Here is a 26,971-nt window from a genome sequence, read left to right as displayed (position 1 = left end):
TGTGTGTGTGTGGCCAGCTCAGCCCACCAGAGGGCGGGGCGGACTGGCATGTGGTGCTGGAGGATTGAACCGCAGTCCCCGTGCTTTGCTTAGCTTAGCTTGTTCTAAGTAGGTGCTTTAGACCACTGAGCCATCTCACCAGCCCATGAATATACAGTTTAATATATTTCTGGAAAATAAATGTGCCTTGATCCAATATCTGAACTAAAAAAATGATTGATCTTCTCAGTGGTAGAATGATTACCTAGTATATGTAAATGTTTGCAATCCTGCCAAAAAGCGTGGAAAAGAAAAAGAAGAAGGCAATTGTTTCCAGTGCTCAGGATCCACCTAGGTGGTGAAGTATTTTTTTAAATAATGTCTTGCTGTGTAGTTCATGCTGGCCTTGAACTTACTATGTAACCCAGGCTGGCTTTGAATTTGTGGAGATCCTCCTGCCTTGGTCCTTCAGGGTGCTGGGCTCACAAGCACATGTGTTACTATGCCCATATCTAACCTTTAGTATTTTAGAATTTGTGCTTTATCACTTTTTGTTGAAAACAGTCTTGAGGCAAGGACTGTACCTGTGTAATTTATCAGAGTGATTCAGGTAGGATGATTTTCATTGATAACAGCTTGGAAGAGTCTTGTTTTGATAATAGTTGGCTTTGGAGGAGGAGAGCATTCTTTCTGGGATTATAGTGAGCTGGTCTTCCCGTGGTTTCATTTAGTCTTTGTTTTATTGTTTGAGCTTTTGCAGCATCAATATGTTCCATTTGATTTAATATCTCATTTATGCCATCTGTCATAAGTTTCGTTATTGGGGCCGGGGAGATGGCTTCGTGGAATAAGTGCTTCCCTGGCAAGTGCAAGGGCCTGAGTTCAATCCCGAGTTCCGAAAAGAAAAAAAAAAAAAAAGTTTCTTTATAATTTCAGTTTTTACTCCTTTTTAGAAAAGTCATTAAATAAAAAGAAAAGTAATTGAGATTGGGAGTTTGTCTTACACTGCTGTTTAAAGCTGCTTGTAGTGTTGAGTAAATAAGTGTTAAGTGCTTCATGTCTAATTGCTTTGAAACAACGTTGAATTTATTTGATGTGTGTTGTGGGAAGTTCTTCAGATAATAAAAAGAACACATTAAAATGGAGATTTGTATTCACTTGAGGTCAAAAATTCCTGTATGCCTCGGCTTGGTGGCACACACTAAAAAAAATTTGAGGGATGCATCTCGATAGAAAACTCCTGGATACTATCACCCAGTATCACCACCAAAAAAAAAAAAAAAAAAAAAATCCAAACAAACAAAAAATCATTGCTTTTAGTTTGGGGGTTGGGTTCTGGAGATGGAAACCAGTGCTTTGCACATGCTAGGCAAGCACTTTATGAACAGCTATACCATTAGCTCCTCAAAAATTTAAAAGTAGCTGGGCATGGTCATTTATGTCTGCAGTCCTGATTACTTAGGAGGCAGAAACAAAAAGATCTTGAATTTCTTGTTTATTCATTTTGTGTTTTTGAGACAGGGTAGTGCAGACTGGCCTTGAATTTGTGGCAGTCTTCTTTCCTCAACTTTTTGGGTGCTGGCATTACAGGCATGTGCCACCATGCCTGTTTTGTCTGTTTTTAATTTTGTGATTTGTAATTAACTATTTAGTCTTAACAATTTGGGTAGCCGACCCCACTCCTTTTCCTCTGTTCCTTCCCTCCCTCCCTCCTCCTTTACTTCCTTCCTTCCTACCTACTTACCTACCTACCTATCTTCCTACTTACCTACACAACTTTGTAACTCCTCTTTGTTTTTTTAGTTGTATTGAGACTCAAACCATGGCTTCACACATGCTAGGTATGCACTCTGTTACTAAGCTACATTCTCAGGCATTAAGGCTTCAGTTTTTTCATTCTAAAAATATCATTATGTGTCAGATGTTTCATAGCTTAATATAATTACATAATGAAATAGGCTAGGTATGGTGGTGCATACTTATAAAGTCCAGAACTACAAGGCTGAGTTGGGAGGATCTCAAATTCAGGTCCAGCATGGGCAACTTAGTTGAGATCCTGTCAAGAAAAGAAGGGCCAGAAGTGTTTGCTTCCTGGTTGCCTTGGGTTGAGCAGCTTACTTCTATCTTGCCCTAGTACCATGCAATTTGTGCCTAGGGCCTCCACCAACCATATATGGACCAAACCTTCTGAAAACCATGAGCTAAAATAAAATAAATCTCTCCTCCTTAAAAATGGAAAAATAAAACAAAAATGATCTTCTTTTTGAAACTTAAAATACTGTACAAATTTATAACCTTCATTTGCAGTCAGTTGAGGAAACTATTTGTTTTAAATATGTTCCAAACAGAAAAAAGAGGATTCTGGTATTTTAAGATTGTAAGATTTGGGAGTCATGGGTCTCTGAGTTTATAATATGTACTTGGAAAAGTTTCTTCACAGGTCAAGAGTGTTGTGGTAAGTATGGCTACTGACATTGGGTTGCATAAATATCCTAGAGAGGTGTAAAAGAAACGTTTGCCTCCGAACTGCATGGAGGTAAGGAAACTAAAGAAGAACTTGGATAGGTCCAGTTTGGTTATTGAGTTTATTATGAATTTATTTATAAGTCATTGGATTACTTATGGGTTGCAGCATCACTGAAGTTGTTAACCTGTCCTGTGCTAGATTACTGGTTTTGTAGTGTACTGGTTAAAGCATCAAAAACAAGAGCAAAATCTTGAAAAGTTGATAGAAGTTGTATATATATTCCATGCTCAGCCTATCTTTTTCAGGGAATTCTGCTGATTTCATTAAATACTGTATAGTTGAAGTGATAAATGACCTTGTTATGCTGTAGTCTGGCACACAGACTTAGTACCTGGCAGTGTGTGTGTAGAGAGGGAGTTGCGTATTACAAGATGGAGTTACTGTGGCTAGGGTTCAGAGGACAGTTGTCACTGTACACTACAGCCCTTTCTCTGGCTCTTACAATGTTTTTATAGTCTCATGATGTTCTCTCAGCCTTGGAGGGTGTTATTATTTCCTTTGACTAAGAGTTGAGTGCTGGTCTGTTATAGCACAGCAACAATATACTTTTTAATTTAGTTTAATATTTTATTTTTGTATTTAGTACAGGGTCTACAGGGTCTCACTGCACAGATTGGACTCATAGTGGGCCTCCTGTTTTCAGCCTAACCAAGCACTGGGATTACAAGTGCGTGAAAACACGCCCAGTCTGAATCCCTGTCTCAGTGTGCCCCAGGGGCGGGGCTGGCACAGCATGCAGGGGATCCAACCTGTTCCTGTGTCTGCCTAAGCAGATGATTTAATCTGCTGAGCTATCTGGGCAGCCTTTTAATTTTATAGGCAGAATCTTGCTATGCAGATCAGATTGGCTTTGAGCTTACTCTAGCCTAGGGTGGACTTGAACTTGTGTTGGTCCTCCTGCCTCAGCCTCCCAAGTGTTGGGGTTAGAGCTGTGTGGTACCATGCCTGGCAGTAATACGTATTTTAGCAGCAGACATTTATTCCTGGAATTACATAAGCAACAATTGAAAGTACATGTTTCAAAGAACAATTGAAAATAGGCAAATAGACTAGCCAGTGTGTAAAGATTTCACAGAAATTTTAATGGTTTATATCAAGAAAACCATGTCTTCAGCCATATCACCCTGGATGAACCTGATCTCGTCTGATCTTGGAAGCTAAGCAGGATCAGGCCTGGTTAATTCTTGGGTGGGAAGAATACCTGCATCTATTATATTATCTTTATTACCTAGGATTGCATGTCCAAGACGGTTCTGATTTTTTTTTTTTTCCAGTACGCAGATTGAACTTGGGATCTTGGGCTTGCCAGGCAGGCGCTTATACCCTTGCTCTATCTCCCCAGCCTGATCATTCTCTTTTGCAATACTATTTTTAATGTGTGTCTTTTCAATTGGTTGAACAGGGCTGGCCAGATAGCTTAACAGATTAAAGTGCCTGCTTAGGCAGACACAGTGACCTGGGTTCGATCCCTGGCATGCTGTGCCTACCCTGCCTCCGGGGCGTGCTGAGTGTTGATTGAGACTGTGTGTGGTTGTGTACACCAGTAATCCCAGTGCCTGGGTGGCTGAAAACAGGAGAATCACTGTGAGTCAGATCTGTGTAGTGAGACCCTGTAGATCCTGTACTAAATATATGCGCACGCACGCTCACACACATGCGCACACACACGAAAGAATGATAAATTGGAACAAGAGAGTGTTTTTACGTGTATAGTTTAGTGCTTTGACAGTAAGATGGGCAAGAGCTTGTACTTGAGCTACAGTTTTTAGTTCATACCTCTTCTTGAGGTATGAACAGGATAAAGAGATATTCCCACCATATTAGTCTTCTGAAAGAGCAGGGCCTCAACACTGGCAGGTTTCTGGACCTAGTGGGCAAGGTATGATAAATCAGTCAGGCAGAAAAGGCCATATATATCTGCCAGTCCAGTTTTAGGGCAAGTATAAGATAAATGAACCCTACATAGCCACCTGGTGCTGGAAAGGGGATAACAGTGTATGGTATTTTTGTTTCCCAGTTCATTTCGTATTTTGTATTTCTACAGTTTTTAGGTGGCAACCATCCCATATGTTGATGGAGGGAAATGCCAGTCTCATTCTTTTCAAGACACAAAGGGGTGTTGGGGCCAGTGAGATAGCTCATCGGAGTAAAGCACCTGCTCAGGCAAGCTTAGGCAAGTGCAGGAATCAGGGTTTGATCCCTAGCACCACATGCTGTCCAGGCATAGTGGCATATGCCTGTAATCCAGTGCTGGGGAGGCTGAAAACAGGAGGATCACTGTGAGTCCAAGCTGCATAGAGAGACCCTGTAACAGCCAAATACATTAAAAAAAAAAGATACAAGGGGGTATAAATGGTATAAATGTATAAACGGTCGTGTTCAGCTACCATCCTAGTCCCTCTGCCCCTTACTGATGTATGCCTGAATTGGGATTCACTTCTGTATTTTCTTGCTGTTGCTAAGGCTTTGTGTCTTTACCAGGACATATGTTCCCTTTTATTTGTGCTACTTAAAGGAAGGCCTCTTCTTGGTTCTGGGGTCCTCATGAAGTTGCAGTGATCTAGTTCTGGGGGAATAAGGGCCACCTACCACAAGAAGGGAATTTTTCCATATACCTGGTATTTGGACTTATTGTGGGTTGTTGCTGTGGTCATTGACCAATCTAATAAGAGGTTCTCCTCAGCTGTGGCCAGCAGCAGCAATAATCTGTGAATACATACATGAAATTTAGATGACAGTTGTGCTGGCACATCGCATCCATTTAATTAAATGCTAGTGGCTTTCCCACTGGGGCCCGTGACTTTCTTTTTCTTTCTTTCTTTCTTTTTTTTGGCAGAACCGGGGATTGAACTCAGGCCCTTGCTCTTGCCAAGCAAGTGCTTATTGTACTGAGCCATCTCCCTGGCCCCTGGCCTATGACTTTCTGAACAATAGTTTTTTTTTTTTGAGGCAGGGTCTCCCTATGCAGTTCAGGCTGGCCTTGAGTTTATTTTTATTTATTTTATTTATTTATTTATTTTTTCAACAAATAATACACTGCATATATTCTTCTTAGTGGTTAATTGCTGTACAAGATGCGGACTTGTGATCCTATTTACAAACACCATTAGAACAAATCATTCTATTCATTAACAGAATGTAACTATATATCTATCCCAACCACTTTGAATACACAGATACAAAATGGACATTCATCTGTATACCCCATTTTTTCTAAGTTCCGTTATTGAATATTATAGGTGTGTATGGCCTTGAGTTTACTTTGTAAATTGCAAGCCTAGTCACTGCAAGCCTCCTGCCATAGCCTGCTGAGTGCTAGGATTACAGGCATGGGCCACCATACCAGGTTTAACTGTAGATTTTTGTCCTGTCTTTGATAATTTTGTATTATCAAATGTGAGCCCTCTCCCTTGGAGAAGGCTTAATATTCAATTGGAAAGTGGTTAGTTGTACTTAGACTAGTTATGTCTGTATTGCACTGGCAGGTAAATCTTGCCTGGCATGCTGGTAAGTGTAACACATGTCTCCAGCTATCTCAGGTACTCTTCTCTCATTGCTGGGACAAATATCTGGACGCTCAAAATTAGGGAAGGAAAGCTTTATTTAGCTCACAGTTAAATAAGGTTTCAGTCCATACTCAGCTAACTCCAAGACAGAGTGGCACATGGCAGAGAGCAACAGTTCAGGGTGGTGGCAAAGAGTAAGAGAGCAAAGGGAGTGGCAGCAGCTCTAGCTGCTAGCAAGCCTCTCTACCCTCCTTACATTGTAATGCAAATTACCTGCCCCAGGGCGGGTGCAGTATCCACACTCAAAATAATCACAAAGTCTAGAAGCCGCCCCATGACTGTGTGAGGCTTTGGGAGGACTAGATATAAACCATAACACTAGCCAAGTAGGATCATTGGTGACAATATTCTACTGGAAGTCTGCTACTGGAAATGCACTCTGGCATCATGAATGTTAGCCAGTAGGGAGAAAATTTCTGGCTTAGTCCAAGCTTAATTTTTTCCACATCTTGTAGCCAAAGTGTGTGGTGTCCTTAGCAATAGGAACTTACTGTCCAGTTTTGGCATGCAAGCAACTCTGTGTGTATGGTATGGGGGGGGGCTCAAGGACCCCTATGGCCACCAGCTCAGGGAAGTAGCCTGCCCCTGGCACTGGGATTTTCATTCAGCAACCGTATGGTCTTTTTAAATTTATTTTTTATTTTTTATTTTTTTTTTTAGTACAGGGTCTATAGGGTCTCACTATACCGATTGGACTCCTAGTGATCCTCCTGTTTTCAGCCTCCCAAATGCTGGGATTTCAGGTGTGCATGGGAATCAGCATGTCCCAGGGATGGGGCTGGCATGGCATGTGTTGTGAGGAATGGAACTCTGGTCCCTGCACCTGCCTAACCAGGCACTTCAGTCCGCTGAGCTATCTGGCCAGCCCTACCTTAGTGGCTTTTTTTTTTTTTTTTTCTCCTTATGGCTTTTGAATACACTTTCTTACCTATGCAGGGTGCTTACATTAAAACCTTTTAATTCTTTATGAACCTCTTTTTGCTTTTAAATAAGTGAACCCCTATAGGATTGTGTAGCAGGTGAAAATACCATTGTGTTGATTGTCTTCAGCCCAATTTTGCATATTAGTTTTGGTGAAATGGGTGTCCTTTTCAGTGTTAATTCTCCCTTGGACGCCTGTACATAATTTTGAGCCAAGAAAGCCTTTTTAAAAAATTTTATTTTATTTATTTATTTATTTTCCCCACTCCGGAAAGAATGCACCAAACACATTCACATTTCTTTCTTTTTTCTTTTTTTTTTTTCTTTTTTTTAAAGCAAATGACAGAGACCCAGTTTACCAGCTTTTATAAACCTAAGCTTAACATTACACATTTAAACAATTGTCAAAACTTTACTAAGTTGCCATCATCCATGCACAACTAGAAAACATCCTTAAATTTGTACTGAACCAGAAATTTATTACCATTAATGCACATCTTTCATTACTAAATACTGAAAAAAATGGAAACTGTTTCTGTGGAGGGCATGTCCTGGCAGTGTTAGCTTCACAGCAGGCAGACGCTACTTGGCTCACGTTTCAAACACGACAAAGCAGATCCATGCTGGTGTTAGAGTACAGTCTTGTCCTAGCACTACTCAAGAGTCAAGGCTTACCTTGGATCACATTTAATAAAAAGCAGAGTGCATACAGAGATTACAACAATTTTAAAGATGACAAAATGGTCCTACTGTGTGGTCCCAACAATAAACTCAAAAGTCTATGACAAAGAGGGGCTCCGATGAGCTGTTTATAAATACTTTAGATTAGGTACAGTTATACTGAAAGTTGAGTTCATCTGAAATCTTCAAAAAAAATGTTCCTGTTAATCCTCAAATGGTGCTTGTTGTAGTTTAACATTTCTGTTAAGTGCGTGCGTTGAATTACTTGTTATCCAAGTGTAGCAGCTGCTCCTTACCTTTTATTGTTAAGGACTTTCACTGTCCATCTTCTTCAACTTCCACTCTTTTTTTTTTTTTTTTTCTTGGAACCGGGGATTGAACTCAGGTCCTTGCACTTGCCAGGGAAGTGCTTATTCCACTGAGCCATCTCCCTGGCCCTTTCCACTCTTTCTTGACCATTCTCAACAATTCTCTTTGTGGTGATTTTTCTACCATTAACGATTTTAGTAGAAGTTGATACAGATTTGAAGTTACCCATCCCACTGCCGCCAAATGATGTGGACGAAAATGAAGTGAGGCCCCCGTGACCTAGGGATCCAAATGAAGTAAATCCTGTATCAAATGAAGAAAATCCACCTCCAAAGGATGGAAATCCACTGAAGGTGGAGAAAAAAGAGCCTGTACCACAGCTTGTGCTTCCTCAGGGACCCCTTTGGTTCCCAAAAATGTCTTCAGATGGATCTTCATTACCAAAGAAGTCAAAGGAAAATGGATCTCTTCCACCAAAAAATTCCCTGAAGACATCTTCTGGGTTCCGGAATGTGAACCCAAATTCAAATGGACTGTCAAAGTGACGTCCACCTCCTCCACCACCATTTAATCCTTCTTTGCCATATTTGTCATAGAGTCCCGTTTTTTAGCATCTGATAACACCTCATATGCCTCAGCCACCTGTTTGAATTTTCGCTCAGCTTCTTTATTCTCAGGATTTTTATCTGGGTGCCACTGTAGTGCCAGTTTCCGGTATGCTTTCTTGATGTCCTTGGGGGAGGCGTACCTCTGCATGCCTAGAACTTCATAGTAGTCCACCATGTTTGAACAGTGCCGGGACAAGTCCGAGGACGCGGACGACCCGCGGCGAAAAGGAGGAGGTGTGCGGCCGGCCCCCTCGCGGCTCTGGGACATTACGCTGGTGTGCAACGGCTCCTCGCGCTTTCCTTTCTCTCCTTTCTCGAACAACAAACAGGAAGTCAAGAAAACCTTTTAAAAGTGCCTTTCTCAGTGACTGTCTTACAAGGGGAACATTTGTAAGAGGCCTGTAGTGTTTGTTGCCCATAGGAGTATTTCCAACCTTCACTCATAGGCATGGGTCCAGTGTAATAGATCTTCTAGTTTTTTTTTTTTTTTGATACAGGTTCTCACTATGTAGTTTGAACTCATAGCAATCTTCCTGTCTTAGCCTCCCCAGCTCAGGGATTACAGGTGTGTGCCACCACACCCGGTTTGGGGCTGGCATGGTATGCCTGGGGTTCCTGGCCAGTGTGGCATGCCGTACCAGGGATTGCACTTGGGACCTTGCTCTTGCCAGGCAGGTCATTAGACCACCAAACTATCTCTCCAGCCGTTTTTCTTATCTTTTTGAGACAGGGTCTTGCTATGCTGTTCGGACTGGCCTTAAGCTCACTTTGTAGCCCAGGCTGGTCTTGAACTCGCAATGATCCACCTGCCCCTGCCTCCCCGGTGCTGGGATTAATCCGTGTTGACTTCTCTTGTGTCCATACTTCACATGCAACCAACAGGCAGCTCTTCCATATTTTCAGAGACAAATAGTTTGTTTGCCCTTTTGTGAAGACATTTACCTCTTGATTGCTTAGCAGGCTGTGGTCAGTTGACTACATGAAAGACTGTTAGGTTTCTCAATAAAATTATGGGAAAAAAAAAGACTGTTAGTGGGTCTGACTCATTTTGTGTTTTTTTTCATATTTGTCTTTCTACATCTTTTGTCCCCATAGTGACCTACCAAGTGCCTACCAGCACTCCTTTTTCCATTGTGCCATTCACAGTGTCAGTATGCTAAAGACCACTCCATTACTTATGCAAAATTAGTGACCATTTTTCATGAGTCACCATATCAATACTGCTCTTAGCCCATTGGCTGCTTTTCCCTGCTTGAGTCTAACCAGATGGTATGTACTAATCTGTATTGCCTCTGCTGTTTGGTCCTGTTTTGTGGCCTGAGTAGGCCATCAGTGTACTAAACATCTTCCAGAGTGGGTGGTATCTAGTCTAGCACCTAATCTGGCTTGGCTTTTTGTTCTTTCACTTGAGGTGCTCCAAGTATCTTAGAATGACATTGGTCCCAGTATAATTTGCATGGCGTTTGTCACAGGGATGGCAGATAGGAGTCCACAATGCTCCAAGTATGTGTGCCACTTTTGTAAAATCTGATTTGTGCTACCCCAGAAAAGGGGGTTGACCAAAAGGCCTTCAGTGTAGTTGTTTATTGATTTAAGGGGTTTTTTTTTGGTTTGTTTTTTGTTTTGTTTTTGATAACAGGAATGAACTAAGGACTTTGCGCCTTCTAGGCAGGCACTTATGCCGCTGTGCTATATCTCTGGCCCTAGCCCTTTATTGAATATGATGTTTTTAACATCTCAGAAACCGGCCCACGGATCAATTTCATCTGGTGGAGGGGAGGTCTTAGTATGCAGCCAGAAACTGTTGCTCCTGTATTGTACACCCGGCTTCTGGCCCTTTCTTATGACTAGGACTAGAACCCTGTTGGAACTCTCTGTTCAGATTGTTTCAGCCATAGCCCTAAATTGTAGCCCTTAGGGCTTTTAGTACTCTCTAGAACAAACATGTTAGGGTATTGGGGCAGATAACTGTTTAGCCTGCTGCAAAGTATCTTAGTTTGTTCAAAAGCCTCTTCAGTTCTTTTGTCCCAATCCTATATGGTTCCCCTTCTTAACCAAGTTATATAGAGAGTAGGAACTTGAGTAGGTTGTGAAACTGTGTTAACCCTGTCGGGAATCCTAAGAGCACTTATAATTGCTTTGAAATTATTGGTAAAGACTGCTATAAATTTTTTTTTAATGTATTTAGTACAGGGTCTACAAGGTTTCACTACACAGATGGGACTTGTAGTGATCCTTCCTATTTTTCAGCCTCCCAAGTGCTGGGATTACAGGTGCATGCCACCATGCGCAGTCTCATTCAACTGGCTCAGTGTGCCTTGGGGGTGGGGCTATAACAATTTTAAATGACCTTCTTAGATATTATGTGTGACTTCCACAAATGTGAAGCTTTCTAACAGTTTCAGTCCATTGTCCCATGGAGGGCAGAGATTGGTTTTACAACCCCATTTGTTTAGGTGCCCTTGTATACAGTATTCTCCAGTTGTTGTTGTTGTTTTTTTTAAATCTGTAAGACCCTCAGAAGTTAGCATATCATCTGTGTAATTCAACATTTTTGTATGCCAGTGCAAACACAGAGCCTGTGAGTGGAGCACCCCTAAAAATCCTGAAGATTTTTATAGTAGATGGGCAGGATAACAAACCAAGGTCCCAGGCTACCATTCCAAGGCAAACGGGGTTGAGGGGCTGGTGAGATGGCTCAGTGGTCTAAAGCACCTACTTAGAACAAGCTTAACAAAGCAGAGGGACCGCGGTTCAATCCCCCAGCACCACATGCCAGCCAGCCCTGCCTCCTGGTGGGCTGAGCTGGCCACACACACATACACACACACAAATAAATAAATAAATTTCAAAAAAAACAAAACAAAACAAAACAAAACGGGGTTGAGAGGGCGTGTAGTAGTGTATGTATAATTATGTCCACTGCTGTGCCTTTGAAGTTAATACAGCCTGCTTACAGGACCCAACAGCTATAGGAATATTGAAGGAAGCATTAGCAAGATCCAAAACAGTATGAGGAGATCCCATAGTCTGCATCAATTGTTCAGTCAAGAGAGCAATGTTGGATGTAATGGCATGGATGGGGAATACCACTTTATTTAACTCGGTATAATTTCCAATTTTCTTCTGTGAGCCATCTGACTTTTTAAACTTTTTTTTTTTTTTTTTTTTAATGTATTTGATACAGGGTCTCACTACGCAGCTCAGACTTGTAGTGATCCTCCTCTTCAGCTTCCCCAGCACTGGGATTACAGGTATGCATCACCACACCCAATTTCTGTTGAGGCTCAGTACACCCGGGAGCCAGTTGGGCATGGTGTATAGTGCTGGGGATTGAATCCTAGTCCCTGTGTGTGCCTAGGTAGGCACTTAGTCCCCAGAGCTATCTTGCTGACCCTAAACTAAACTGTTGAAAGGACTATGGGGTGGGCAAATGACTTGTTTTTTTTTTTAAATATCTTTCGAGATACCTACTTGTCTTGATATGTAGTCCAGGCTGGCCTTGAACTTGCAGTCATCTTCTTATCTCAGCCTTCTCAGTGCTGGGATTACAGGTGTATGCCACTATGCCCAGTTTAGGGTGAGCAATTTTTACCTTTTTATTTTTATTTTTTTTCCATAAATTTATTGAGAAACAGATAGCAGTGAGACAGTTTCAAACCAATCTGGTAGGACAGTTTCAATAATTAACACATTGTATAATTCTTCCTAGTGGTTAATTGCTATACAAGATGCAGACATGATATCCTACTTACAAAAAAGTGGAATAAAGATTTTTGTTGTTGTTGTCGTTTTGGGTTTTTTTTTCTTCAAATGCCTTCAGGGCAGGTTTGGCTGGCTGGAGTGTTGTGGGGATTGAACTGCAGCAACCTGAGGCTGACAGCTTTGTGGAAGCAGCCACTTAAAGAACTGAGCTAGGACCAGGCCCCCAATTTTTACCTTTTTAAATGTCTTAATACTAGCTGTGATTTTTGTATATCCCCCTGGTAGTGTATATTGCTTGGTATTAACTATCTCACATGGGGTAAGTGGGTTTACTGTCTTCTAGTTTGTTTAACCTCATGTTGCTGCCTTTTACTTTATATTCTCAGATGGCGGGGGCCTGGCCCTAGCTCAGTTCTTTAAGTGGCTGCTTCCACAAAGCTGTCAGCCTCAGGTTGTTGTAGTTCGATCCCCACAACCCTCCAGCCAGACAAAAGTGCCCTGAAGGCATTCTAGGAGAAAAAAAAAAAATCCTTATACTCTCAGATGGAATTCTCCCATGTTGGTATGCGGAGTGTGCCCCATAACACATTTATTCCTAGTATGTTTTCATCTAAGGGGGTGAATATAAAACAGTATATTTCTAGGAGCTGGGGTATAATTGCCCCTTACTAGCTTAGTTCTTTTTACCTGTGCTGTTCTTTCTCCATATCTATCTATAGCTTGTCATGTTTGCTATGAATTAGGATGATTCTTGCCCTGTTGTGCACCAGGTCCTCAGTGTTTTGTACATTACTAGGAGACCAGTATATTTGTAGCTCGAAATGGGGCCTGCCTTCCCCATCAGGGAAGTAGATGGGGAGGTTTTCATCCCATGAGGCTTCCTCAACAGGGTATGCTGAAGGCATGGCGTGTATTTTCTCCATTTTTGTTTGTTAGTGAATTGTCATTTCAATTCTAGAGCTCCAGTAGTTTACCAGAACTGCACTAGGTTTTGTATTAATCTGTTCTTATGGTACCCCATCATGGCACAAATCCTTTACATATGATTCCTGGTTACCTGAATCTCCCCACAAATCCTGCCTCACCGCCCCCTTCTCTTTACACTTTGTGTATTCAGTTTGCATGTCAATCCAAGTCACTTAATCTGTAGGAGTTTCTCCTGTTTTACAGAGTCATGTCCCACTGGAACTCCGTATCATTCCTAGGGTCTCTGTTGGTTTCTCTTTGGTCTTAGATTCCTAATAAACTTGGTTTTATCTGACTGGTGAAATGGACATCAAAAATAGCTTCCCTTATCCCCAGATCTCTTTAACAATGCTTGCCCCGCCTCAGAATTTTATTTCCCTGATGGCCCTATAGAGCCATTTTGTAAGAGAATGGTTGCCCTCAAATTTGTGTAGACTGTGCAGCCTCTATCTCAGGTAGAGATGGCTTGTTACACTGCTCAGTTTTTCTGTCTGCATACTGCTTAAATTAATCCCACATGGCCCATATGCTAAAGCTTCATAAGCCAAGCAGTCAGAGGCACTTTTAGTGCTTGCTTGAACGTTTTCCTAATTCCAGTACTTCTGAGACAGAGTATTACCCGGTGATATGATTTCTGACTAGGATTGTTATTAATTTTCCACCTGCATGCCAAATCATGGACTTTCCCTTCCTTTGTATTAACGGTTAGACTTGGAGAGTGTTTTACACAACCTTTATCCCCTTATTTTTCTCCTCAATAGCTGACTCTTCCCATGGATTTCAGTTCTTTGGGTTCCAGGTGGGATTCGCTAGTACGATAGAGACCTATGCTGTCTTATTTTGCCTCCTTAGCTGTAAGAATGATGGGCTATGGTTTCTTTTCTTTTTTTTTTTTAAGTTTTATTTTTACATTTATTTATTTATTTATTTATTTATTTATTGTGTGTGTGTGTGTGTGTGTGTGTGTGTGTGTGTGTGTGTGTATGTGGCCAGCTCAGCCCAGCAGGGGGTGGGGCTGGCTGGCATGTGGTGCTGGGGGATTTGAACCGCAGTCCACTGTGCTTTGCTAAGCTTGTTCTAAGTAGGTGCTTTAGACCACTGAGCCATCTCTCCAGCCCTGGGCTATGGTTTCTAACTTGTCCTTTCATTTAATTTTTTCTGCCAAATCAATGGCTAATGTGGAAGATGCTACTTGCATATTTTTTTAATTTATAAATTCAGATTTTCAGCAGGCAGTTTCCCTCTGGCAAGACAGCAGAAGCCTTGGCCATGTACCTTAGCGCCCAGAACAGGGGCCATGTTACAATGGTTACAACTCTCATGTAATCCTGTCCCATGAGGATTACCATCCGAGATTGTAGAATGCTGTCCTACAATTTTGGGGCCATCATCTTACTCATGTGGTGGATTACCCTACAAAGAGATGCACCACCCTATACCACATGGAGGAGGATGGCCACCTTGTGATTTCTCCCTTAGACACTTCCTTGACTCATCTCTGTGTTTGTTGTATGCTTTGGGTGCTAGATGTTGCATACATTTATTAGAGATGTAAAAGAAACCTTTGCCTATGAACTGCAAGAGGTCTGACATGTGAAATGACAACTCAGATAAGTCTAGCTTGGTGAGCAAATCAATTTTTTTTGGGCTGCTTAGAGAGCAGTGGATGATTTGTGGGTTGCAGCATCACCAAACTGCCACCCCCTCCTGGGCTCAGCTGTTGGTTTTATCCGGCATTGATTAAAACAGCAAAATGAAAACTTTTTTTTTTTTTTTTGGTGGAACTAGGGATTGAACTCAGGCCCCTGCGCTTGCCAGGCAAGTGCTTATTCCACTGAGCTATCTCTCCTGCCCTAAAGCAGCAAAATGAAGAAGGGTCCTTGGAAGAAGCTGTGAGGATGCCACTCCAAGCCCATCCTGGTCTCATGCAATGTGGTGGTGGATAATCTTTTTGTGCTACAGTGTGGCACAAAGCCTTTGTGCGTAGCAGTTTGTCTGGGTAGAGGGGTGCACTGTGAAATGAAGTTACCTTGGCTGGGATTTGGAGGAAAATTTTTACTACATTGGCAACTGAAGAAGTTTGAAATGAAGATAAGGGAAACTGTGGGAAGAAATCGATCTAAAACCAAGATAATCAATTTTCATTGTAATGGTAAGAATTGTACCTTTTCATGTGTATTTTCTGCTACTTTGCCTCTCATAACTTTTCTTTTTTGGTACAGAAATCAAACTTTGGACTTTGTATTTGCTAGGCAGGGGCATGTGCTGCTGAGCTATATCCCCAGCCCACTTCACATAGTTTTTGTAAAACCAAACTTCATTGATTTATTAGTTCTTAAAATATTTTCTGCCTCCAGGTGATTTATACATAACTCTTATTGTTTTTTTTTTTTTTTTTTTTTTGTGGGACTAAGGATTGAACTCAGGACCCTGCTCTTGCCAGGCAAGCACTTATTCTATTGAGCTATCTCCCTAGCCCCGATTGATTGAGTGAGACAGTATCTCACTACGTAGTTCAGATTGTCCTGGACTTTACTATGTAGCCCAGGCTCGTCTTGAACTCATATTGAACCTCCTGCCACAGCCTCCTGAGTGCTGGGATAACAGACATGTACCACTATGCCTGGCTGTATTCTTTTCTACTTTATATGTGTTCTTATGACACATATTCTTAGTCAGCTTCCTATTGCTGTTAACAATTATTAGAGATAAGTCAATTTGTAAGGAAGAAAGATGGGGCTGAAGGTTTAACTTGTCCCCTTAACCTCAGGCTCCCCAGTGACCTAAGACTTCCAAGGTACTACTTTTTAAAGGTTTCCAACATCTTCCAACAGTGTGCACTGGGAACCCAGCCTTTAACACATTAATTGTGGGGAACTGTTGAGATACTGGTCTTTTGCCCTTTCTCTCTTTCTAATTTCTGCCTGCTGCAACGTGAACAACTTCCTCCGCATCATCTTCCTGCCATTATGTAGTGCCTCAAAACAGGTCCACAAGTAAGAGGGCTGAACAATTATGGTCTAAAACTTATCCCAAATTTTTTTTTCCTGGTTAACTTACTTTTTTCTGCCTTATTGTGTGGTGCTGGGGAATTAGTGGGTCTTTCACATACTAGTAAGTGTGCTGCTAGCAAGTTACTGTGTAGAAGTATAGTTTTTATCATATGCAGGGAAGTGTATCACTCAGTATTTAATATCCAAAAGGTTTTCATTGTGCTTTTCTTAGTGCTCTCTAGATCCTTTTTAGCATTTCTATTACTTGGTCTTATTAGTCCTAAATCCTGAATTTCTGTTTTTGTTTTTTTCTTTTTGAGACAGGGTCTCACTATGCAATTCAGGCTGGCCTTGAGCTCACTTTTTTTTATTTTTATTTTTTTGGTGGAATCAGAGCTTGAACTTAGGCCCTTGTGCTTGCTAAGCAAGTGCTTATTCTACTGAGCTATTTCTCTAGTCCCACTTTTTTTTTTTTTAACATTGACCAATACTAAATTTATTATACATAGAATGAATTTAATGATTCTCAGATTTGGCCACTTTATCTTGAGCTTACTTTGTAGTCTACACTGATCTGGATCCTCCTGCCTCAGCTTGCCTAGCCTTCCAAGTGCTGGGATTACTTGGGTGTGAGAAACGAATTTATAGTAATAGTGGGGGATACATTTTAAGATAAAGTTTGTTCACTTTATGATTTTTTTGGGGGAAATTTTACTGTTTTATACTGTCCAGTAGTTTGGAAGCTCTGTGGGGACTACCATAGGACATTACTGTAAGTAATGGTATCCTTCATGTAAAATAAACATGGCTTCTTTTGTTTCTCTGTGTCTGTAAAGAATTTTCCAATGTATATTCTTTTTATTTATTTTGGCGGAACTAGGGATTGAACTCAGGCCCCCTTACGCTTGCCACGGAAGCACTTATTCCTCTGAGCCATCTCCCTGGCACCTCCATTGTATTTTCTGTCACAGATTTTTTCTTGGTTTTTGCTGGAGTCCAGCTTTGCAATTTAGTTGCTGTGTCACAGTCATCTTTTTTCCCAGTAGCTTTAATTTTTGTTACTGAATCTTACTGAAGTTATCTTTTAATTTTTTAAAAAAGATCTTTTATTTATTTGGTACAGGATCTCACTATGAAGCTTGCACTCATAGTGTTCCTCCTGTCTCTGCCTCCCCAGAACTGGGATTACAGGTATGTACCACCACGCCTGGTTTCAGTGGCCAGCTTGGCATAGGGCTGGCATGGCATGTGTTACCAGGAATTGAGCCAGGATCCTTGCACTTGCCAGGCAGGTACTTAGACCGCTGAGCTATCTCCCCAGCCCTAAAGTTATCTTTTGATCCTTAAGATATTTACTGATTTTTTTCATATAGATGAGTAGATACAAATGGCAGTTTATATTACTACTTGTTGCTTATAGTAGCAGATGATAAGTAATAGAATTACATTTCTTCCAAGTTATAGTAAGAATCTGTTGATTTTTCTAGGTAATATTCAGTCAGAATACATTTTTGTCCTTTCCCTCCTCTTCCCTTTTTCTGAAACAGGATTTCACTATGTAGTGCATGCTGAATTGACATTCATATTCACATTCTTTCTCTGTCTCACTAAGGACTGAACTCAAGGCCTGTGCACTACTTTAAACTATTTCCTTAGCTCTTTTCTTAAATTTTAAGATGGGGTTTTGTTAAATTGCTAGGTCGCTGGGTTCCAATTTGATTCTCTTCCCTCAGCCTCCCAGAGTGTTGAGATTACAGGCCAGCATCACGAGACATTTTCTAAAACATGTTTTAAATAATACAACTATTTTTTTTCTTTTTGGTACTGGGAATCGAATTTAGGTCTTTGTGCTTACCAGGCAGGCACTTAAGCCACTGAACTATCTCCCTGGCCCCAATATTATTATGTTAAGAAAAATTTAAAGTTCTTGCTGGGCATGGTGGTACACTGTAATCCCAGCACTCAGGAGGTTGAGGCAGGAGGATTTTGGTGAGTTTGAGATCAGCTTGAGCACAAGGCCAGCCTGAAGTGCATAAGCAAGAGCCTGTCTCAAGAGGACCACCCCTCTAAAAAAAAATTAAAGCTGTTCAATGGGTAAATTATTAACTCCTTGAAGATAGGACTCTTGCTGTTTTTAATTCTGGACTTATTTTTAGTTTTTGTAATAAATGGTAGACAACATTATGTATGTAAGCTAGCATGGTTCCTTTTTTTCTTCCCATTTGCTTAGGGCTTAATGTTTTTCATATTGGTTATTGAGGGACTTTTTGTAAAACTACAGCTACCACCACCAGCACAAAATAAGCCTCTTTATAGATATTTATTATAGTAAGATGTTGTAAACAAGACCATAACTCAGGTGTTTTAGGGGGTGATAATGGTTTCATGTGAAGATTAGGTGATGCTTTTGGTCGTTCAGAGAGTTTTTTGTCTTTGTAGAAACAAATTGAAAAGATAGAATTGAATAGACTTAATAAAGAATATGGTTTATGTTAGTGGCTTCCATTACTAAAGTTGTGCAACTCTTTGAGGTTCTAGTGTACATGTCTGAACAGTGCATAAAGTGTTAGTATTTCTCATGTCCTTAGGGGAGGCACTCATATTTTTGAAATAAAAGTATGCATGTGCATGGGATAGTTTCTATATACTTATAGGGCAATCTGAGGTCAGAACTCTACATTCTAGGTCAGATTTTTTTATATTGCACATATTAGCTTTGGTGGTATTTTTCCTCTTCCCTAATATTTTGTAAAATCTTGAAAGTTTAACCAAGGAAAATAAAGGGAAATTTTTTTTTTTTTTGGTGATGGTTGAATTCCAGTAGTAAGGTGAAATTTAGCATCAACTTAATTATTAGCTTGGTGTTTTAATTTGTTATTATTTTTTGAGGGAGGGCTATGTAGTTCAGGTTAGCTTTGCCCAGGATTGCCCCAAATTTGCAGTGATCCTCCTGCCTTAGCCTGTCAAGTGATGGGATTACAGGTGTGCACTACCATGCCCAGCAGCTTGGTGTAAATCTTGGGCTCTATAAAAATGCCTCCTCCTATCTTTGTCTCTTTGAGGTAGTGGCACTGGGGATTGAATCTAAGGCCTTTGCACTGAGATACATCTCTAGGCCTTTTAAATTTTTTTTTTTTTTTGTCTTTTTGAGACAGGGTCTCACTTTGGCCTTGAGCTCACTTTGTAGCCCTGGCTGGCCTCAAACTTGCAAGGATCCTTCTGACTCAGCCTCCTGTGTGCTGGGATTATAAGCATGCTCCACCATGTCTAGCTCTAGTCTTTTTTTGAGATGAGGTATCATCAAGCTGCCCAGGTTGCCCACAACCCAGGTTGTGATCATCCTGTCTGAGCATTTCAGAGAACTGGGATTACAGGTGTGTGGTCACAGCTACTGGCTAAGAATGCCTTTTAAAGTAAGAAAATTCTTTATAGCCAAAGAATATAGGGCTGGGGATACTTGTAGCAGAGTGGTAGAGCACTTGCCTGTTATGTATATGTATGAGGCCCTGGGTTCAAGCCCTAGTACTGCAAAAACAACTTCTTCCCCAAACCTCCAGTACAGGGGCTGGGGAGATGGCTCAGTAGGATAAGCGCTTGACTGGCAAACGCAAGGATCTGAGTTCAATCCCGGGTTCCGCAAAAACAACAACAACAACAAAAAAAAACAAAACAAAACAAAAAAAAAAAAACCAAACCAAACCACCTCCAGTACAGCTAAGGAAGTCAGTTTGAAAACATTGGGTTGGGGCTAGGGTTTTGACTCAATGGTAGCATGCTTGCCTAGCAAGCTGGAAGCCCTGGATTTGGTCCTCAGCACCAAAACCAAAAAATAAACCTCCCCTAAAAAACAATTCAACTAAAAAAAAACAAATTACAGTAAAATAAAAAAAGACCAAAAACAAACAAGGCAACTGAGAAACACTGAATTAACATTAAAAGTACAATGTAGGGGCCAGGGAGATGGCTCAGTGGAATAAGCGCTGAGTTCAATCCCCAGTTCTGCAAAAAAAAAAAAAAAAAAAAAAAAAAAAAGTACAATGTAACCACATAAAGGATTACTTCAAAAAAGAAAAACAGCATGCCAAGACTATATCATTGAAATGAATGTAGCACTATTACTTCTAAGATTATCATATAAAACAGCATTTTAAGAATTCCTTTCAGATTCTTAGTAATACTCCTGACTTTATAGGTTAGCTGGGAATTGAACTCAGACCCCTGCGCTTGCCAGGGAAGCGCTTATTCCACTGAGCCATCTCCTCAGCCCTAACAGACTTCATCTTGAAAAGCTTTTATTATATTTCTACCACCAGATCTAGTGTGCAGTCTTGAAGCCGATGTATGTGAGAGCTTTTAAGTTTAGCATTCATTATGTTTCCATGGATTAAGGCAAGAGTATCAGAAAACATTTTCACTCTCCTTATTCTATCCAAATTGGCCTCGTAGATTTCCCAGTTAGAGATGTCATTTGGGTTGTCTCTTGGGATGCATGGCTGTTTACCAGTCATTTATATGTTAGGAACAGACATTTTAATGCTAAACGCGAATTTTATTTTTCCCTCAACATGGAAATTTTATGAGGAAACCTTAGGCCTTTGAGAAAGCAACTATCTTGGATAAGATGGGAAATTATGATAGAGCAGTTTCTAGAAAAGTGGTGTTTGGGGTCCAGAGAAAAGGAGAAAATTATTAAACTACCATTTTTCAATTTTGCTTATGGTCTTGAATTCTCTTGCTGACAGTGCCTGAATCAGGATTTTCAAATGATTTCAGAAGTCTGTAAATTTTAGTTTTTCTGTAACAGGTTATTCTAGCATAATTTCACTCCATGTTGTCACATCTCCTCAGGAGCAAAATTTAAGAGAAAGAGGATCCTTCCTAAATGGAAAGTGGATGAGATCAGCCCTGTCAGATAAACTTCTTCACCAGTGTTTTAGTATTGTTGCTGACCACGGAGTAAGTTCTCAGTACAGTATTCACTGAAAAGAGTAAAAAATAAATAAAAATAAAAAATTGGAATATGGACTAATTTCTGGTCTCGCCTTTTAGTTTTTTTTAAACTTTTCTTTCCCACTTTAAACAGCTTCTTCCTTTCTATTGGCATAGAAGGAACAGTTAAGGAAGTGAAGGAAAACTATTTTTTGATGTTTGGCTGGGAGAAATACTGTTAGTTGGTTAGTTCGGCAACTGCACGACATACAGTTGGTAATATATTCTTTGTACTCCATAGGTTAAATGTTTTGAAAAAACTTGAATATAGAGGATCAAGGCATTAAAGCTCATAACCTATTCTCTTTTTTTTTTGGGCGGAACCGGGGATTGAACTCAGGCCCTTGTGCTTGCCAGGGAAGCACTGCCCCTTATAATCTAGTCTCTCACACATTTCTTGCTTTCTTGATTTGCAGTTTACAAGACTTTATCATTTTTCTTTCATCTATTTAACAGGAGATTTAGTGGCCACTCTTCTTCCTCTCCCAACTCCCCAGTGAAGCTGTCGGTCTTCTTCCCATTGTCCTAGTGTGCTTCGGTCGTGGATCTTGTCGTCCGTGTCAAGTGGCGCCAGGCGATGGCATCTGCCAAACCTGCAGCACTTTGGGGAGGCAGTTGAGGGATTCAGTTGACGGCCTCCCTAAGCCAAGGGGGTCTGCGGAGGCCGGGTGGGTGGAGCTGGGTGCTGCCGGGGCGGGGCCGAAGAGCCGGAGGGAAAAGGTGAAAGGTACTGCTGAGAAAGGCCCGGTGGTGGAGTCAGTTTTCACGATGGCTTCGAGTATGTGGCGGACAATATTAGGTCCCTCTCTCCTGCCTGGATTTTCTCGTTTCTAGAAGCTTCAGCGGGTTTTTCTGGTTGCTAGGACGCAGTAAGGCGGCGGTTTCAGCTCCGGGGGCGGGTCCCAAGGGTCTTGCCTCTGCTCTCTGGCCGCTTAGCCTCCTGGTGTTGGGGGAGGGGCAAGGGAGGTGCTGATGGCGCCTCCTTTTGCGCCTGCGCGACAGGCTCTGAGCGGGTAGGAACGCGTGCGTGGTGACGTGACGTCCGGTGCGCGCGCAGGCACTTCAGCAGGAGCGGACACACGGTGTGCGAACAGAACAGAATAGCCCGCCCCCAGCGGGATGTGAAGGACTCCGGGTGAGGCCGGCCACGCCCCGCACGGTAACTCTCAGGTCTGGGTGGAGGGCGACGCTTTAGTACTGGCCCAATTGGAGTTTTTGGAGAGTTTGAAGCTCTTGTGTATTTGAACGTCTGAACAGCGTTCTCTGAGAGATCTTCGCACGCCCGGGCCAGGCCGGGCCTTGCGCAGGGCTGCCTTTTGCGCGCGCCTATGGTCCCTTGAGCGACGCTGCGCATGTCACCTCGCGCACGTCCTCGGCCTCACTTCCGCGTCGCGCTGCTTATTAACTAGGAACATCGACGCCAGAGACAGCAGCCACGAGGCGGGCGGGGTGAGAAACGCTCAGGATGTGGCCCTGCCCTCGCGTACGTGGGCCTCTGCGCCTCGTGGCACGATGCGCGTGACGATTTCCAGCCCAGCGCCGAGTCTAGGTTAAGAGCTGTGTTCCTTCCGAGTTTTGCGGTTTAGAGCTCAGGTGTTGGGGCTTTAAAACTCCGAGTGAAACGGCACCGACGTCAGTTTTCTAGAGAGCTGGGTGAAGCGTTTTGACACCTGTACAAAATTTTTTTTTTTTTTAATTCTGGTCGAATTGAAGCCTGACCGCAAGTTTGATGAGAGCGAGGCAGTGCGTTTGCAGGAGTGGGAACTTTGTAAACAAAGGACCTGTGCTGCTTAAGTGCACAAATGAGGGCAGGGAAGCAGGTGGGAGGAGCAGGTGGTATTTTTTTTTCTTTACCTTTTGGGGCAGTCATTGGCTAGTTTACCGCTCGTGTGGCTTCCCGTTTCTGTGAATTGTTAAGATCTTTGCTCTCAGGAAGGCGAGTATGGGACGTTAGTAAGCTTTTCTGTAGCATCAGTAACTAAAATTGAATTTGTCCTGAAGAGAGTATGGAGAAGTTAAGATTATTTCAGACTGAGGGGAAAAAGGGAAGTACTCTCTGTAGTTAATGGTGTCTCACTGTGAAGAGTTTTGCCATTTCCAACCCTGTGGATGAATGCCTGCTTCCTCTGGCGGGGTGGAAATTGGGGTCGGTAAATGCTGTGTTTAAGGATGGGTTACTGATGGCAGAACTCCAGGAGAAACCACTGTACACCCTTTGAGGGAAGGCCATCCTTCCCAAGGTCGCAGAAGTAGGCACATGGATCCTGAGAAATCGCGAGTCCACGCGTGCGCTGCTTGTGTTGGTAGGGCTTGCCATGCTTTTACGGCGCAGTCCCTGTTAAATTCTGCCTGCTCTGCTCCTTGCTTTTGGCCGCGACGCCGCAGCAAGGCTCTAGGGAAGGTTCATTGGGGCAGTATGAAGGATGCTGAGAAGGGGGCTCAGCTGTGTAGCTACATGTGTAGTCTCCACGGAAACTGGATGCAGCTAGGTTGGGTGATGCCATCACTGAGTTCCGGCCGGCAGCACGTGATTTGCCCGAACTCGTCCCCGGAAGAGCTTTTCTTGTGGCATCTTTTCACGTGGTGCTTGACTATCTAGCCTCTGCAGTTGAAAAACGACAATTGGTAGCTGAGGGTGACTACTTCTTTTGCCTCTTTCACTTGTATAGGGTCAATGCATCAGTGCTAGGCTAGTTGGGTGAGTAGAGTGGTTTGGTCCATTTTACAGAAGCACAAAGTAAGGAATTAATGAAGTGTGTCTTGGGTATAGGGATACATTTAATTTGATTATCTGCTGTCTTGTTTCTGCCTAGAAATTAGTTATTCAGATTCTACTTGACAATTTTCTAGTGGGGTTCATTTCTAGGGCTATAAAATAATTCCTGCAGCCCTCAATAACTCTTGGAATTTGGGTACCTTTCGTCAAGAAGTTTCAGGTTTTTTTTGAAACAACTCACCCTATAAAGTTGAGACAATGAAATGGTCTGAAGTGTTTATTAATTTGCAAGTGCCATTTTTAAATCTTACTACGGACCGCTAAGACTGATTAAGAATGTATTTGGCTAGTTTAATATCTTTGGCACAGTTTGCTGTCAGATTTTGATCATTTTTTTAAAATTTATTTAAATTTATGGACCAAGTATAGTTTGGTAAATGCTGCGTTGCAAGTGAATTTATTCTCTTAAAATTTGAGTTTCAGAAACATGGTTTAGCATTATGATTTCTAGTAGTGAAGATTATATTAAGAACAAACATTTTAGTGCCTGCCATACGGTATGCATTTATCATATGAAAGGTTGTTGCATAACTTGGGAAACATTCACAATAAGTTGACCACTTGAATATTTGTGTTTTAAAAGTAATGATACTGATTTGGAATTTTGATTTGGTGTAGTTAAAGAAGTTTTTGTTTAGAACAATATAGAAATCATTGAGTTAGGCACTACCTAGTGAATGGCAGTGGAACCTCTTCCATAGTTGTTCCAGGAGTATCAGAGTTTGAGTACCAGACAAATTGTTTTGGCTATAAGGGGTATCCATTCAGGAGGTAATCTACAGCCCACAGGTTCTAACTTGTTTTTGTAGAGTACCAGCAAAGGAGTACTGGGAAAAATTTTAATGTCAAATGGATCAAGTATCAAATTCAGCTAGTTTCAATATACCAGCTTGTTTTCTTTGGGGCCAGGGAGGTAGCTCAGTAGAATAAGCGCTTGCCAGCTTGCAAGGGCCTGAGTTCAATCCCTGGTTCCGGAAAAAAAGAAAAAAAAAAAGAGCTTATAGTGCATCTTATGGATAGTATGAGGCTGATTGCTTTAGTAATTAAAAGATTTCCCAAATTAGTCACTATGGGGAAAAAAACCCAAAACATTTAGCATAAGAACTCTGAAACTCTTAACTTTGGCTCAGTTCCTGCCTGGCAAGTGCAAGGTCATGAGTTTGATTACTGGTACAAAATAATTTTTTTCTATGAAATTTGCCACATGAAAACATTTTATGTGGAAAGATTGTGTGTATGTATTCTTATACAGCATTCAAGATGTTACTGAATTGTTCCCTCTATGACTAAGTTTACTTAGTTGGTTCTTTATAATAAGGATTCTATCTAGATAAATGCTTGATATGGAAAAGCTGAACTTGATTTTTAAAAAAATGTTAAGGGATACTCCCAAAAATTATAGTCTCTTTCGAATCTTGCTGGAAGGAGATAGGTTTTATTTTTCCTGAGTAGCCTATTAAAGTACCTCTGATTTTTGCACGTGGCTTATAGTTGCTGTAGGTTGGTTTCTTTGTGAAACAACTAAATATTTCCAGTTGACTGCTGTTTGATTAGAATATCCATTATATAAGTGGGTGTGGTGGTGCATGCCTGTAATCCCAACACTCAAGAGGCTGAGGCAGGAGGATTGCTGTGAGAGTTTTCAAGGCCATCCTAAACTGCATGGTGAAACCCTGTCTAAACACCCCCCGCCCCCCCAAAAAAATCCAGTATATGTCCAGGAATGTAACTCAGTGGCACAGTGCCTGCCTGCCAAGTGTGAGGCTCTGAGTTTAATTACTAGCACAAAAAAGAAAAGAAAAAAAATCCAGTGAAGTAGCCCCCCAAACAGGCATATACTTCTGATGAAATGGAAATCTGTACTAGATTGGTGTGGAATTAAAAATTCAATTTCTTGTTCTTAATCACCGTTACAATTCAAAGTACATATTTTGGTCATAAATTAGGTCTTTCACTTTATACACTTTGATCATTTTGATCAACTGATGGGACTAAGTTAATTAGTTAAGTTTCTTTGTTTTTGTTTTGAGATAGGGTCTTGCTGTGCAGTTCAGGCTGGGTTTGAACTCACTCCCTGGCTGGCCTTCAACTTAAGTGGTCCTCCTGTCTCATCTCTAAAGTGCTTGGATAACAGGTGTGTGTCACTATACCCGGCATGGTGTTTTTAAATTTTTTTTTAAATATTTATTTATTTATTTATTTTGTGTGTGTGTGTGGCCAGCTCAGCCTACCAGGGGGCGGGGCTGGCTGGCATGTGGTGCTGGGGGATTGAACCGCGGTCCCTGTGCTTTGCTTAGCTTAGCTTGTTCTAAGTAGGTACTTTAGACCACTGAGCCATCTCACCAGCCCCCTGGCATGGTGTTTTTAAAAGACTGTATACAAATCCTAAACTTGAAAGTTCTAACTTTTCCTTCTTCCATGTGTATTTTTACATTTTTATTATATGCCTGTGACACGGTTGAAATGGGGCGGTCTTAAGGAAAAATTAGATGTGTACATATACCACCGCAAAATTTAGTTCAAGTGAAATGTGTAATTTATTACTAGTTGAATCTTTGGCATTTTATAGATTAACATTTAAAGGATAATTTTATTTTCTATTTATCTATTTGATACAGGGTATTGCTATGCATTTTGGACTCCTGGTGATCTTCCTGTCTCAGCCTCCCTATCACTGGGATTATAGGTGTGTGCCACCAGGATCACAGTTCCTGGGCTGACATGGCATGCGGTACTGGGGATTGAATTTGGGTCCTTGTACTTGCCAGGTGGGCCCTTAGACTCCTGAGCTGTGTCCCCAGCCCTTAAAAGATAATTTTAAAGCATCTGTTAAAAGTTTTTGCCCTGGGCTGGTGAGATGGCTCAGTGGTCTAAAGCACCTACTTAGAACAAGCTTAGCAAAGCATAGGGACCATGGTTCAATCCCCCAGCACCACATGCCAGCCCGCCCC

The 26,971-nt window shown here is 41.5% G+C and overlaps 1 protein-coding gene and 1 pseudogene across 15 annotated transcripts in view; one reads left to right on the top strand and one right to left on the bottom strand.

Annotated features, from left to right (window-relative positions):
* The window catches only part of Mga (MGA, MAX dimerization protein), a 168,699-nt gene that overhangs the window by 31,639 nt on the left and 110,089 nt on the right, over positions 1 to 26,971 (top strand). For 11 of the 15 annotated variants that reach the window (XM_023711302.1, XM_023711299.1, XM_023711297.1 and 8 more), the window contains exon 1: positions 22,286 to 22,403. The exons of 1 other annotated variant lie outside the window; for it this stretch is intronic. The gene's annotated coding sequence lies outside the window, so the exon portion shown is untranslated. Of the gene's footprint in view, positions 1 to 22,285; positions 22,404 to 22,726; positions 22,794 to 26,752; positions 26,789 to 26,971 lie in introns of those variants that run through there. 3 more of the 15 variants (XM_023711280.1, XM_023711283.1, XM_023711277.1) reach the window with 3 other exon arrangements.
* LOC101567794 lies at positions 7,936 to 8,863 on the bottom strand (annotated as a pseudogene).

This window comes from Octodon degus, unplaced genomic scaffold, assembly GCF_000260255.1.
Source record: "Octodon degus isolate 3935 unplaced genomic scaffold, OctDeg1.0 scaffold00002, whole genome shotgun sequence".
NCBI lineage: Eukaryota > Metazoa > Chordata > Mammalia > Rodentia > Octodontidae > Octodon > Octodon degus.
Note: the sequence above shows the minus strand (reverse complement) of the source record. Positions and strands in the feature narration are given on the sequence as shown.